The sequence below is a fragment of the Tachyglossus aculeatus genome, chromosome 5, assembly GCF_015852505.1.
Source record: "Tachyglossus aculeatus isolate mTacAcu1 chromosome 5, mTacAcu1.pri, whole genome shotgun sequence".
Classification (NCBI taxonomy): domain Eukaryota; kingdom Metazoa; phylum Chordata; class Mammalia; order Monotremata; family Tachyglossidae; genus Tachyglossus; species Tachyglossus aculeatus.
The window spans coordinates 45,058,710-45,074,193 of NC_052070.1; the positions used below are offsets into that span (position 1 = coordinate 45,058,710).

The 15,484-nt window shown below is 45.0% G+C and overlaps 1 non-coding gene across 1 annotated transcript; it reads right to left on the reverse strand.

Moving 5' to 3' along the window:
* Positions 1-10,477: 10,477 nt before the first annotated feature.
* On the reverse strand, positions 10,478-10,609 carry LOC119929318. The gene has a single exon (XR_005451448.1). It is a non-coding gene; the product is annotated as a small nucleolar RNA SNORA7 (small nucleolar RNA).
* Between the last annotated feature and the right edge of the window lie 4,875 nt (positions 10,610-15,484).

Here is a 15,484-nt window from a genome sequence, read left to right on the forward strand (position 1 = left end):
AGAACATACACTCATTCTTTTGCAGAATATTACAATCCTTCCACAGGTAGACATCTCACTGGGGAGTATTCTTCCTCACACGCTAATTGTGGATGCCCCTCGAGGCTCTGTTCTGGATCCCCTTCTCTTCTCACTTCACACACATTCCCTTGGGGAGCTTACCCACAACCATGGCTCCGGCTATCATCTTTATGCAGATATTCTCAAATATGCCTCTTTGGCCCCACTCTCTCTCCTTCTCTGCAATCTTGCATTTTCTTCTCCCTCCAGTACATCTCTAGATGACTGTCCTTCTCAGTATGTCTAAACCGAATTCATCTTTCCTCCCCAAACCTCTTTTTCTAACAATTTTTAATGGTAATTGTTAAGTGCTTACTTTGTGCCAAGTGCTTTACTGAGCACTGGGGTAGATACAAGATAATCAGGTCAGACACAGTGTCTATCCCATATGAGGCTCACAGCCTAAGTAGGAGAGAGTAGGATTTAATCCCCATTTTACAAATGAGGAAAATGAGGCACAAGAAGTTAAGTGATTCACCCAACGTCACGCACAGAGAGCAAGTGGCAGAGCCAGGATTAGAACTCAAGTCCTTCTGACTCCCAGGCCTATGCTTTCCAGTAGGCCCCATTACTTTCCCAAAATTCCCATCCCTGTTAACAACAGCACCATTGTCTTCACCTCTGAAGCCAGCCACTTTGCTAATACTGTTGCCCTGTCCTTCTTGTTCAGCACCCATGTTCAATCAGTCTTCACACCATCAGTCTTCCCTCACAACATCTCCTCCCCTTCCTCTCTATCCAAACAGCTACCATGCTGCTTGAGGGAATTGTAATAATAACCCTACTTGATTGTTGCATCTGTTTCCTCACCAGTCTGCTTCCAGTTTCTCTCTTCTTGCTCTATACTTCACTCTGCTGCCCAGATCATTTTTCTAAAACATCATTTTTGCATTTCTTCCCACTCCTCAGAAAAGTCCAATGTTTGCCTAGTCCTGTCTGCTTCTAGCAGAAATTCCTGACCATTGACTTTAAAGTACTCAATCAGCAGTCTTCCTACTTAGCCATTCTCTCATCCCACTTCATCCCAGCTCACACTCTTCCTTTCTCTCTGTGCCTCTTCCCCTTCTCTTCCCTAGCCAACCTCTCACACCCTCCCTCCTGCCTGGAACTCCCTCCCACTTAACATCTGGCTCAGCTCAGCTCTCCACATCTTTAAAACCCTTCTGAAACCATATCTCCTTCAGGAGGCTTTTCCTGATTAATAATAATAATAATCATAGCAATAATAATAATAATGGTATTTGTTAAGCACGTACTATGTGTCAAGCACTGTTCTAAGCGCTGGGGGAGATATAAGGTAATCACGTTGTCCCAGGTGGGGCTCACAATCTTAATCCCCATTTTACAGATGAGGTAATTGAGGCACAGAGAAGTGAAGTGATTTGCCCAAAGTCACACAGCTAAAAAATGGTGGAGCTGGGATTAGAAACCATGACCTCTGACTCCCAAGCCCATGCTCTTTCCTCTAGGCCATGTATCTCCCCTGTTTTTATCCCTGCAACTAGCACTTCAGAACTTTTGCTCCACCTACGCACATAAGTGGGGCAGAAGCAACTTCCTCAACACACCCATCCTTTTAATTGCCTGAAGAGGAGTGTTTCACCCTTGGAAATAAGTGAAATTGTTGATGCATATTAAACTTACTGTAAAGGTCAAGTGCAGGTGGATACCCTCATTTGTGAAGAAGATAACTTTGAAAGGAAGGTACAAAGGTTAACTCTGGAAGGGAGGTGGTGGGATCTCTTGAGTGAACAGGAGGTGCTTTTTTTTTAAAAAAGGTATTTGTTAAGCGCTATGTACCAGGCACTATTTTAAGCATGGGGTGGATATAAGATAATCAGGTTGGAAACAGTCCATGCCTCACATGGTGCTCACAGTCTTAATCTCTGTTTTACAGATGAGGCATCTGAGGCACAGAGAAGTGAAGTAACTTGCCCAAGGTCACAAAGCAGACAAGTGGCAAAGCCGGCGTTAGATCTCAGGCCCTTTTGACTCCCAGGCCTGTGCTGTGTACACTAGGCCATGTTCCATATTGGAAGAGTTAGGGTTAGTCTTCCCAGAATCAGGAGTCTGGTCTACAAGTCCTCTCAAAACAGCTGCTTTCAAGTTTAAACCTTCTTACATCCTCGTCTTCATCCTCTACTCGCCACCTCACTCTCCTTGTTCATCAGTCAATCAATCAATCATATTTATTGAGAGCTTACTATGTGCAGAGGACTATATAACCTTCAGGCTATACACCCTCTTGCCTGTTCCATCTGTATTCCCTCACTCACATTATTCCACCACCTTGAAACTCCCTTCCCCATTCCCGCAGACCACTTCTACCCACATCCACCGCCACCCTAAAATCTCACCTTCTCCAACAAATGTTCCCAGATTATCTCCCCAAATCTATGTCATTTCAGCCCATTAGCCACCTTACATATTTATGTATTTCTTTATACCCTCCTTCAGTACTTCTGTACATCTGTTTGAGCAATAGCACAGTCAATTTCAATGGCATCCCCTTTTGTAAATATTTTTGTGTCTGTGGCCCTGTTTAGGGTGTAACATCCATGTGGGCGGGAAACTTGTCTCAGTCTTCTGTTGTACTTTCCCAAGCATTCAGAACAGCGCACTGCATCCATTGGGTGCTCAATAGCTACCTCTACTGCTACTAGGGATCTCTGATTCTGGGCAGTTGTTGGCCTCTTTGGGAGATTCCTGACACCCTACTAATACCTACCATTATGGTCCTCAGAAAGACACTTTGGAATTAGAAATCACCTCCCCTTTTCTCCAACCCTGCTCTCTGTCTTTTCTGTATGATAGACATCTCTCCTCTCCCCATGCCAGCAACTGAGTCATGTCCTTAGCTTCTGGACTGGGCCTCAGGAAGAGAGAAGGGGCCAGAGGGTGGTGATTTTGATTGGGCTTGTCGGTGAGAACCAAGTCAAAACTCCTTGCCAACCAGAAAGATGACTCCAACACTTGCCTGGCTAAGCTGTTAATTTGGTGTGCCTTTTTTCCACCCCCCAAAGTGATTTGTCTACCTCCCAACCAACAGCCAGAGGGGCTTAGAGGCAGTTGTACACCACCACAGCCCTGTTATTTGAGGGGCAAGTGGTATTTAGGTGGTGTATTAAAAGTTGGAGGCGGTCACTTTGGTTTGATCTGCTCTGCAATTTGTGGAGCCAGCCAGAAACTGTCTGAGCTCAGGCAGTTTGAATTTAGCAGCTGGAAGAGGGACAAGAGATGCTCCCTTTGCACACCCTGAAGTCGGCTTTTCCGGAATGAGACGTGACATTCCCCCCACCCCGGCCCCTGCCAAGCCAAGGAGGGGAGCAGTAGGATGCCTGAAGCCCAGGTGGGCACATCTGGCTGCCCCCCAGCTGCCTCCTCGTCCACTCGACTCCAACTGTGGCTCCAGCTAAGGGAGGACTTCCCCTCCTCCTCCCCCCGGCCCCACCATCACCTCGCTACATTTTGCTGTTTGATGGGGCTTGGCCATTCCTTGAATCCTTTCCCAGATGGCACAGTTCCTCATTTCTCTTGAATCTGTTGATCCTTGGCTGCCCCACCTGCCCACCCATCTTCCCTGTCTTAGAATTCCAACCTAGGTTTTTTGTGAGTAGTTCTTGCCAGAATGCTCTACACCCGATGCCTCTGCCTGCCACAGAAATAGCTGTTTTTCATTCTTGGACACAAACACACACACACACACACACACGCACACACACACATATTTTATTGATAAATATTTTCTATCATTTTAGCAACTTGAAGTGGATTATTTGGTCCTAGTCTAACACTTCGATTTGAATTCCTATAGATCAGGCATTGTATTGCTTCTGAAATAAAAGGGTCTTTGTTTCTGGCCTTAACATTAGCTACTTCTATAAATAAAAGGAAGCTCATGAAAAATGTGGTATAAAAATTGTATATTTTGTGGGAACAGGGCAACACAAACACCAAACCAGAAAGTCTTGTGTATTAAAGTCAAAGGATCTGCCTTCAAAGGGATACTGGTTGCTTCTTAAAATCTCTTTGATCTCTTTAAAAGAAACTTTATAAAAACCCCTCTCATCTTTACCAAGGATGCCTCTGCCTTTGTCCTTGGGTTGCCCCTAGAGAGATTGGATGTTGGTGAACAGCCTTATAAATAGGACAGAAAATCTGAAAAGAGCATAGAACTGGGAGTCAGTAATCTCAGTTTCTGATCCTGGCTCTGCCACTGGCCTGTCAGGTGATCTTGGACAACTCACATACATGTTCTGTGCCTCAATTTCCTCATCCACAAAACGGGTATTACATCAGTGACCTTTGGACATTTGATATTCACCCCACCCCCAGCCCCACAGCACTTATATACAGATTTTTAAATTATATATTATAAATTACTTATTCATATTATTGTCTGTTTGCCCCTCTAGACTGTAAACTCATTATGGGCAGGGAACGTGTCTGCCAATTCTGTTGTAGTGCCCTTTCCCAAACATGTAATACAGTGCTCTGCACATAGTAAGTGCTCAGTAAATACCATTGATTGATCGATCCATCGATTGATTGATCTGTTCTCCTTTTCCCCTTAGTCTGTGAGCCCTATGGGGCAGCCCTATGTCTGATCTGAATGCATTGTATCCACCCCCAAACTGAGCACAGTGCTTGGCACCTGATAAGCGCTTAACACATACTACAATTATTACTGTTGTTATTATTATAACACCATTCCACCCTTCCAAGCAGGTAAAGATAGGAAAACAGTATCCTGCTTGCCCAGTTGGTTTTGTGTGCTGGTGACAATTTAAATGCCTCCTGGGGATGTAGGGTAATACTTTGGGGTCATTTTTGAGAAGGTTCTGTTCTTTCTGTGGGAAATGTCAGTAGAGAGGTTGCTGCTCACACTCACAAACACCAGCTGACCTTTCGCTAATCTGAAAGTAGCAGACATATGTTACCTTATCATCATCTTCATCATCATTATCAATCGTATTTATTGAGCGCTTACTGTGTGCAGAGCACTGTACTAAGTGCTTGGGAAGTACAAATTGGCAACATATAGAGACAGTCCCTACCCAACAGTGGGCTCACAGTCTAAAAGGGGGAGACAGAGAACAAAACCAAACATACTAACAAAATAAAATAAATAGAATAGATATGTACAAGTAAAATAAATAAATAAATAAATAAATAGAGTAATAAATATGTACAAACATGTATACATATATACAGGTGCTGTGGGGAAGGGAAGGAGGTAAGATGGGGGGGATGGAGAGGGGGATGAGGGGGAGAGGATGGAAGGGGCTCAGTCTGGGAAGGCCTCCTGGAGGAGGTGAGCTCTCAGTAGGGCCTTGAAGGGAGGAAGAGAGCTAGCTTGGCGGATGGGCAGAGGGAGGGCATTCCAGGCCCGGGGGATGACATGGGCCAGGGGTCGATGGCGGGACAGGCGAGAACGAGGTACTGTGAGGAGATTAGCGGCGGAGGAGCGGAGAGTGCGGGGTGGGCGGTAGAAGGAGAGAAGGGAGGTGAGGTAGGAGGGGGCGAGGTGATGGAGAGCCTTGAAGCCCAGGGTGAGGAGTTTCTGCCTGATATGCAGATTGATTGGTAGCCACTGGAGATTTTTGAGGAGGGGAGTGATATGCCCAGAGCGTTTCTGGACAAAGATAATCCGGGCAGCAGCATGAAGTATGGATTGAAGTGGAGAGAGACACGAGGATGGGAGATCAGAGAGAAGGCTGATGCAGTAGTCCGGACGGGATAGGATGAGAGCTTGAATGAGCAGGGTAGCGGTATGGATGGAGAGGAAAGGGTGGATCTTGGCAATGTTGCGGAGCTGAGACCGGCAGGTTTTGGTGACGGCTTGGATGTGAGGGGTGAATGAGAGAGCGGAGTCGAGGATGACACCAAGGTTGTGGGCTTGTGAGACGGGAAGGATGGTAGTGCCGTCAACAGAGATGGGAAAGTCAGGAAGAGGGCAAGGTTTGGGAGGGAAGACAAGGATGTCTTATGTGTAATAGGGCAGGTAATCAACAAATCGATATAAATCAGATTTATTGAGCTCTTACTGTGTACAGAGCACTATACTAAGCGCTTGGTAGAGTACAAGGTTATTATGCAACAAAACTCAATGATTCCATAGGGAATATCTTTTGGAAGTCAGAGAATTTAGAGAATAACTTTCTCTCTTGCTCCAGTGTCCACACATCCACCAAGTTAGCTCTCCTCCTCCCTTCAAAGTCCTACTGAGAGCTCACCTCCTCCAGGAGGCCTTCCCAGACTGAGCCCCCCTTTTCCTCTCCTCCCCACATACCCTCTGCCCTACCTCCTTCCCCTCCCCACAGCACTTGTATATATATTTGTACAGATTTATTACTCTATTTATTTTACTTGTACATATTTACTATTCTATTTATTTTGTTAATGATGTGCATATACCTTTTATTCTATTTGTTCTGACTATTTTGACACCTGTCTACATGTTTTGTTTTGTTGTCTTTCTCCGCCTTCTAGACTGTGAGCCCGTTGTTGGGTAGGGACCGTCTCTATATGTTGCCGACTTGTACTTCCCAAGTGCTTAGTACAGTGCTCTGCACACAGTAAGCACTCAATAAATACGATTGAATGAATGAATGAATGAAAGTAAACATGAGCGCCACCTCTGAGCCACAGAAATTGGTTGCAATGGCTGATGCGGAAGGTGCCTGGGGAAGCAGCGTGACTCAGTGGAAAGAGCACGGGCTTTGGAGTCAGAGGTCAGGGGTTCAAATCCCGGCTACACCAACTGTCAGCTGTGTGACTTTGGTCAAGTCACTAACTTCTCTGTGCCTCAGTTACCTCATCTGTAAAATGGGGATTAAGACTGTGAGTCCCCCGTGGGACAACCTGATCACCTTGTAACCTCCCCAGCTCTTAGAACAGTGCTTTCCACCTAGTAAGTGCTTAATAAATGCCATCATTACTATTAAAAAAGTACTAGTCTTAAAGGCATCTGGTGTCAAATCTTTCTTGGACCTGGGACAACTGTACAACTGGCCACACAAGTTGTCAAGGAGGTAGATTGTCTAGTGGAGCATGATTTCCTATTCTCTCTCTGTTCCCTCTCTCCACCAGTCTAATCAATCAGTCAGTGGTATTTATTGAGCACTTACTGTGTTACAGTTATAAGCTATTTTGGTCAGGGAACATGACTACCATGTTATATTATGCTCTCCCAAGTGCTTACTTAGTGCAGTGCTCTGCACACAGTAAGTGCAGCGTGGCTCAGTGGAAAGAGCACGGGCTTGGGAGTCAGAGGACGTGGATTCTAATCCCGCTTCTGCCACTTTTCTGCTACGTGACTTTGGGCAAGTCACGTCACTTCTCTGGGCCACAGTTACCTCTTCTGTAAAATGGGGATTAAGACTGTGAGCCCCACATGGGACAACCTGATTACCTTGCATCTCCCCCATTGCTTAGAACAGTGTTTGGCACATAAAAAGTGCATAACAAATACCATTATTATTATTATTATTATTAAATACTGATTGATTGAAGAGCAAAGTACAAAACATTTGGGAAAGTACAATACAGTAGCGTTTTAGACAAGATCCATGCCCACGAAAAGCTAACAATCTACAGGGGGAGACAGACATTGAAATACGTTACAGATAAGGGAAATAGTAGAGTATAAGGCTAATTATAGGGAAACAGCATGATCTAGTAGATAAAGCACGGGCATGGGAGCCCGAGGACCTGGATTTTAATCCTGGTTCTGCCACTTCCCTTGGGCAAGTCACTTCACTTCTCGGTGCCTCAGTTTCTTCAGCTGCAAAATAGGGATTCAATACCTATTCTCCTTCCTACTTAAGACTGTTGAGCCCCATGCGGGACAGGGACTGTGACTGACCTGATTAACTTGTATCTACTCTAGTGCATAGAATGGTGCTTGACACATAGTAAGGACTTCACAATACCATAATTTCTTTGCATAAATGATGAAGGGCTGGGTTGAGTATCAAAGCAGCATGGTGTAGTGGATAGAGCATGGGCCTGAAAGTCAGAAGGTCATGGCTTCTAATCCTGACTCTGTCACTTGTCTGCTACATGACCTTGGGGAAGTCACTTCACTTCTCTGTGCCTCAGTTACCTCATCTGTATAATGGGGATTGAGACGGTGAGCCCCAAGGGGGACAGGGACTGTGTCTGATCCGATTTGCTTGTTATCTACCCCAGCACTTAGTACAGTGCCTGGCACACAGGAAGTGCTTAACAAATACCACAATTATTATTATTATTATTACTATTATTATTAAGGGATAACCAGCCAAGTGCATAGGTGATGCAGAGGGGAGGGCGAGTAGGGGAAATGAGGACTTACTCAGAGAAGGTCTCTTGGAGGAGATGTGATTTTAGGAGGATTTTATCTTTTTGTTGGGCCACACAGTAGAGTTGTCAGTCCACAGTGTCACTTAAATGAAGCACTCATAGTCCTTTTCCAGCAGGATGGAGGGTCCTGAATCACCCTCTCCCTGCCATTTAACAGATGGTGGCAGGCAGATTTTGTTCAATCTCATTTCTGGGTTCAAATGGATGTAAAGCTTTCTGAAATGAGGGGAGGGTGTTCTCTGGGCTTCAGAAAAACTGTAGGAACAGTGGGCTTGGGGGTTCCTAAGGGCTCTTTCATGGACTCCACACCCTGCAAAGCTTACCAGAAGGAACTGGACTTGACAGAAGGATGATAAGATCCCCAAGCCTCTGCATGGCAATAAGAGCCTGGCTACTTGGAGCCGGAATCCTGTTCTGGGGAGGGCTGCAGCAGAGATAAATGTGCTCAGCTCGATGAGCTGGAGAAAACCCATCACGCGTCCTAAACTCTCAGTTTGTTACTGAAAAATCCATTTACAAATAATCTGGACAAATAAAGTAAAAGGAGCTTTATTGGGTTTCAGAAAAAATCATGGTTCTGTAAGACTGGTAAAAACCACCACACACACCCTGTTATCCTAATCGGGACTTTAATGTTACATACCCGAGGCATCGCGCAATCCTCCTGTGAGTTTGGATGGATGCTGTGAAAAGATGGAAGCAGTCTTCTCACCCAGACTTTCGGGGTTCTGAATTTTTTTTTTTCCTCTTTCAGTGGGAGCAGCTTGGAGAGGTAGTTGGAGTGTTTAGGATGGGGTTTCTGGTGGCCACAGGTTCCAGAAAGTGATAACCCCAACATGGGGAAGCAGTGTGGCCTAATGGAATGAGAACGGACCTGGGGGTCAGAAGGACCTGGGTTCTAATGCTGGTTCTGCTACATGTCTGTGGTGTGAGGTGGGGCAAGTCACTAAACTACTCTGGGCCTCAGTTACCTCATCTGTAAAATCGGGATAAGAGTGTGAGCCCATTTGGGACAGGGATTGTGTCCAACCTGATAAACATGTGTCTACCCCAGTGCTTAGAACAGTGCTAGGCACAGAGTAAGCGCTTAATAAGTGCTATTATTATTATTATACCTGTTAGCTCTCCAATTTAGACTATAAGACCAAATGAGGGACTGGGACTATGTCCAACCAGATTATCTTGTATCTACCCCAACACTTAAATATAGTGCTTGGCACATAGTAAGCACTTAACAAATGCCATTATTATTAATATTATGGTGCAGAAACTTTGAGGATTAATAAATTATGGAAGCTGAAAAATAAGAATTACAGCGATAATTAAAAGGCAGCTAAGACAGTGATTCAAGGTGTTCTTACATATTCTCTGGAATCCAGGAGCAGGGCTTCATATAAAACAACGCAAAATGGCTTAGGCTGCTGGGAAACAAAAGAGCAGACAGATTCCGACAGGGTGTGATCAGAAGAATAGTGGAAGGACCAAGGAGGAGAATAGAAAACAGTTTCAGGTGTCGGTGAAATGGAGTGTCAGTCAATACCACGACTTTTTAGCCACACATAAGCATTCTTGGAGAGCATCTTACTGTCAAAAGGGTCATCTTCAAACATGAAGGGCAGCTCTATAAAATTGGTTTAGCTATAATTCCCTGATGATTAGCAATTTGTGATTTGTTTGCTGATGTCTTTCTTCCCTCTTCCTTCACCTGTCCCCAAACCATATTTTGCTAACTCAATTTCCTGTCTTCCAAGTCTCTCCTCTGCCCAGTTTCTTCCTATGCTCCACTGATCTCTCGTGTCTTCTACTTTCTCCCACATCCCCTCTCTCCTTCCCTATCTGATATCTTGTTGTTGTCTTATGCTGTCGAGTTGTGACTGACCGATAGTGATGCCATAGACACATCTCTCCCAGAAATGCACCACTCCATCTGCAATTGTTCTGGTAGTGTATCCATAGAGTTTTCTTGGTAAAAATACAGAAGTGGTTTACCATTGCCTCCTTCCATTCACTAAACGAGTTTCTGCCCTCAACTCTCTCCAATGCCGCTGCTTCCCAACACAGGTGGGTTTTGGCTTGTAGCAGATTGCCTTCCACTCACTAGCCCAAGCTAGGAATGGAATGGGTTTGCCTCTGCTTGACTCTCCCTCCTGTAATCGTGACTGGTAGGGTACTGGAAACTCTCCAGTTGTGACCCTGAGAGGGGATTTGATATCTACTCCTAAATTTTCTGCTTCTTGCTGGGACCTCCTCTCTACATTCTTCCTCTTCTGACTCTCTTCCTTCCATGTTGTTCCGTCCTGTTGGCTGGAGCAGGTGTCTTTCCCACCCATCAGTCTGGAAAAGGGAGAGAGGCTTAACTGAGGAGGCTGTGGAAATAGAGAGACAGAACAGAGAGTCAGAGATCTCTCTCCATTCCTTGTTTCCTGTCCTGTGTCCCAACTCCTCCACCTCAGTCCTTAGCCTCATCCCTTAGTACAGTGCTAAGCGTTTAGTATAGGATGGGAAATTTCTCCCATACTAAGTGCTCAATACATACTTTTGATTTATTCATTGATTCCCCTCTACCCAAGACCCATCTTCCTCCACCTTTTCCATGGGACTTCACTCATCCCTTCCTCCCTGGCCCACCCAGGGGAAAACTCATTCCTTAATCGCAAAACAGTGAAGGAGCATTGCCTAGTGGAAAGAGCTCGGGCCTGGGAGTCAGGGGACCTGTGTTCTAATCCTGCCTCCACCACTTGTCTGCTGTGTGATCTTGGTCACATCATTTAACTTCTCTGTGCCTCAGTTACCTCATCTCTAAAATGGGGATTGAGACTATGAGCTCTGTATGGGACAGGAACTGTGTCCAACCTGATTATCTTGACAATAATAATGATAATAATATTGGTATTTGTTAAGCGCTTACTATGTGCAAAGCACTGTTCTAAGTGCTGGGATAGATACAAGGCTGTCAGGTTGTCCTGCTTGGGGCTCACAGTCTTAATACCCATTTTACAGATGAGGAAACTGAGGCACAGAGAATAATAATAATAATAATAATGACATTTATTAAGCACTTACTATGTGCAAAGCACTGTTCTAAGCACTGGGATAGATACAAGGCTGTCAGGTTGTCCTGCTTGGGGCTCACAGTCTTAATACCCATTTTACAGATGAGGAAACTGAGGCACAGAGAATAATAATAATAATAATAATGACATTTATTAAGCACTTACTATGTGCAAAGCACTGTTCTAAGTTAAGTGACTTGCCCAAAGTCGCACAGCTGACAAGTGGCGGAGTTGGGATTAGAACACATGACCTCTGACTCCCAAGCCCAAGCTCTTTCCACTAAGCCAAACTGCTTCTTATTATTTATTCATTCATTTATTCAATTGTATTTATTGAGTGCTTACTGTGTGCAGAGCATTGTACTAAGCACTTGGGACAGTACAATACAATAGTAAACAGACACATTCCCTGCCCACAATGAACTTTCGATTTGGAGGTGGGGAGACAGATATTACTGTAACTGGCATATAGTAAGTGCTTAAATACCATTTAAGAAACAAACAAATAAACCTTCCCCCCCACTCTCCCACCACACCCACTTTCTGTGCCCTAGCTGTCATATGGCTGTCGACATTCTTGTTGGGAGATTAGGGGAGTAGTTATCTCTGCATCTTCTCTCCTCCCACCCACCCCCTGATACCCAGTTTGCTGGGGGAAAGAATGGATCCCAGTCTCATCTTTCCTGCTTCCTAGCTGGTGGCTCTGTGCTGGCATCAACCATGTGGGTGACCTGCTGTGGCCCTGGGGGGAGATGGCAGGCCGGCTTTCTACATGGGGCGGGGCAGCCTGCTACCTATGGGCATAATATGAAAGACTCATCCTCGTAACAAAGGAGCTTATGGGGGGAAAACATCCCACTGCCCCCATGAAGTCAGCATGTTGGTGCCAGGGATGAGGAAGGGGCAGGGAAGTCCTCTTTTCCCCCTGAGATTCAGCTATAGAGTCAGTAGGGAAGTCAGGTGGGAGAACTGCAACATTTGTTTTCAACTCCAGAAGCAGGATGGCCTAGTGGAAAGAGCACAGACCTGGAAGTCGGAGGACCTGGTTTCTAATCCCAGTTCTGCCAAGTGTCTGCTGTGTGACCTGGGGCAAATCATGTAACTTCCTGTGCCTCAGTTTCCTCATCTGTAAAATGATGATTCAATATCTGCTTTCCCTTCTACTAAGACTATGAACCCCATATGGTATAGTGGCCAGATCTGTTTCTACTCTAGCACTCAGTACAGAGCTCAGCACATAGTAAGCACCTAACAAATATGCCAATTACTGTTATTAACTCTTCCTGTTTAGGATTGTTGTAATCATCATCAACATTATCATCATCATCAGTGATGTTTGAACACATAATGAGTGCAAAGCACTGTACTAAGCCTTCAGCAGAGTTCAACTGAAACAAGACACAGTCACTGCCCTCCAGGAGTTTACAATATAATGAGGTGGGCAGACAATCAAAAATATTTACCGAGAGTGGGGGCAGTATGAAGAATAAAGCTATAACAGGAAGTATTACTAATGCTTCAGGATGAATCTAGGTTATATTGTTGCATTTAAGGTGAGACTGAAGTCAGTGAAATTAGAGTCTAGTCTGGGAAATATTACCTAGTCCAAACCTAAAATTAAACACTATGAACCGCAGGCAAAAAATGTACCTCTATTTTTTCTGAAGCAGTGCTGCTGAGCCTCGGAAAGCCACAGCTGGCTTTCTTCTTTCCCGCTTCTTTTTTCTGCCTTTCCCTGAACCCTGGGCTCTCTCCCCAGCTTGACAAGCCCATTTCAGTGTAACCCGGGGGCCAGACTCTGGCTCTGATGCAATGACTTTTCCCATTTACGTGCAGTGACGTTGAGCAGAGAGCATAGAAACTTTCTGGCTGGGGGAGGGCTGAAGAGCTGGTTTGATCAGCAATGCCTGCAACAAATTTCTTGGAGGAAAGAGCTCGGAGCTAGGGTTTGGGACTCCTATATTAAGCCTCACCACGTAAATCCGACAAACAATTACTCTCCCCCTCCTTCAAAGCCTTACTGGAGGCACATCTTCTCCAAGAGGTCTTCCCTAAGTCCCCCTTTCCTTTTCTCCCACTCCCTTCTGCTCGGCCTGACTTGCTGCCTTTGTTTTTCCTCTCTCCCAGCCCCACAGCACTTATGTACATATCTGTAATTTATTTATTGATATTAATGTCTGCCTCCCCCTCTTGACTGTAAGCTCGTTGTGGGCAGGGAATATGTCTGTTTATTGCTATATTGTAGTCTCCCAAGTGCTTAGTATAGTGCTCTGCACACAGTAAGTACTCAATAAATATGACTGAATTCCAAACCAGGGTTTTTCATCATTCCCTGACTAAGCCCCTCTTACTCTTACTCCCTCTTACTTCTGAAAAGCCTATTTACATGGATCTAAACCCTTTAAGCACTTGCTATCCACCCCACTTTCAGCCCCATGGCACTTATGTACAGATCAGTAATTTATCTGAATGTTTCTCTCCCCCTCTAGAATGTAGACTTCTGGTGGGCAGGGAATGTGTCTACAAATGCTGTTGTATTGAACTCTCCCAGAGCGCTTAGTACAATGTTCTGCACACAGTAATTGCTCAGTAAATACCATTGATTGACTGATTGATTGCAGTTCAGTTCCCCCCCACTGGGACAATGGGGTGCTTTACTGAATTAGGAAAAAAAAATGAGAAGCCTACTAATTTACTGAGGTTCTTGTTACAAAGGCAACCGTCAATATCATTACCAGGGGATGCTGAAGTTGGGAGTAGATTTTTATTCCTAATGGACAGTTTGGGAAAATGGGCACAGAGAGATTGAGTTCCTTGCCCAAGCTCACACAGCTAGTCAGAAACAAGTCTGGGGTACCACCCTCCCTAGCCAATTTGAAGATGCTGCCTTTCTAGAAAGGAAAGAATCGACCGCTGCTCTTATGTGCTGATGATCTCCTTGATCAGCAATGTCGGTTACCAATCAATCAGTGAATGATATTTATTTAGTGATTATTGTGTGCAGAGCACTGTACTAAGTTCTTGAGGGAGTGCAGTTCAGCAGAGTTGGTAGACACATTCCCTGCCCACAAGGAGCTTACAGACTGCAGGGAGAGACAGACAATAATATAAATACTTAAATTACAGATACAGACATAATTGCTGTAGGGCTGACAAAGCAAGAACAAGGGCAATGTAGAAGGGAGAGGGAGTAGAAGAAATGAGGGTTTAGTCAGGAAAGGTCTGTTGGTGGAGTTGGGATTTTAATAATAAGGCTTTGAAGGTGGAGGGAATTTCAGGTTAGAGGTAGGTTGTGGGCAAGGGGTAAGCGGCGAGGTAGATGAGATGGAGGTACAATGCGTAGGTTGTCATTAGTAAGTGTGATTGGGCTAATTGGGCCTAAGCCCCACATATATGCAGTGGGGCTGAGGGTGTGGTAAATATCAAGCTCTAAAAAGGTACAAATCCAAATGCAGAGATGGTGCAGAAGGGAGAGGGAGAAGGGGAAGAGAGGGCTTAATGGGGAAGGCCTCTTGGTGGAGATGTGATTTCAATAAGGCTTTGAAGGTAGGGCAGTGATGGTCTGTCGTATATGGAGGTGGAAGGTGTTCCAGGTCAGAGGGAGGACATGGGCAGGGGCTTGGTTGGTGGTGAGATAGATGAGATTGAGGTGCGGTGAGTAAGTTGGCATTGGGGGAGTGAAGTGTGCAGACTCCTTTTCCTCTTTTTGAAGCTACATGGCCTAGTAGAATGACCATGGACCTGGGAGTAGGAGGACCTCGGTTCTAATCCCGACTCAGCCACTTGCCTGCTCTGTGACCTTGAGCAAGACACTTGATTTCTCTGTGTCTCTATTTCCTCATCTCTAAAGTGGGATTCAATATATGTTCTACTTCCAACTTAGACTGTGAACCCTATGCGGGTCTATAATAATAATAATGATGATGATGGCATTTATTAAGTGCTTACTATGTGCAAAGCACTATTCTAAGTGCTGCAGAGGTTACAAGGTGATCAGATTGTCCCACGGGAAGCTCACAGTCTTC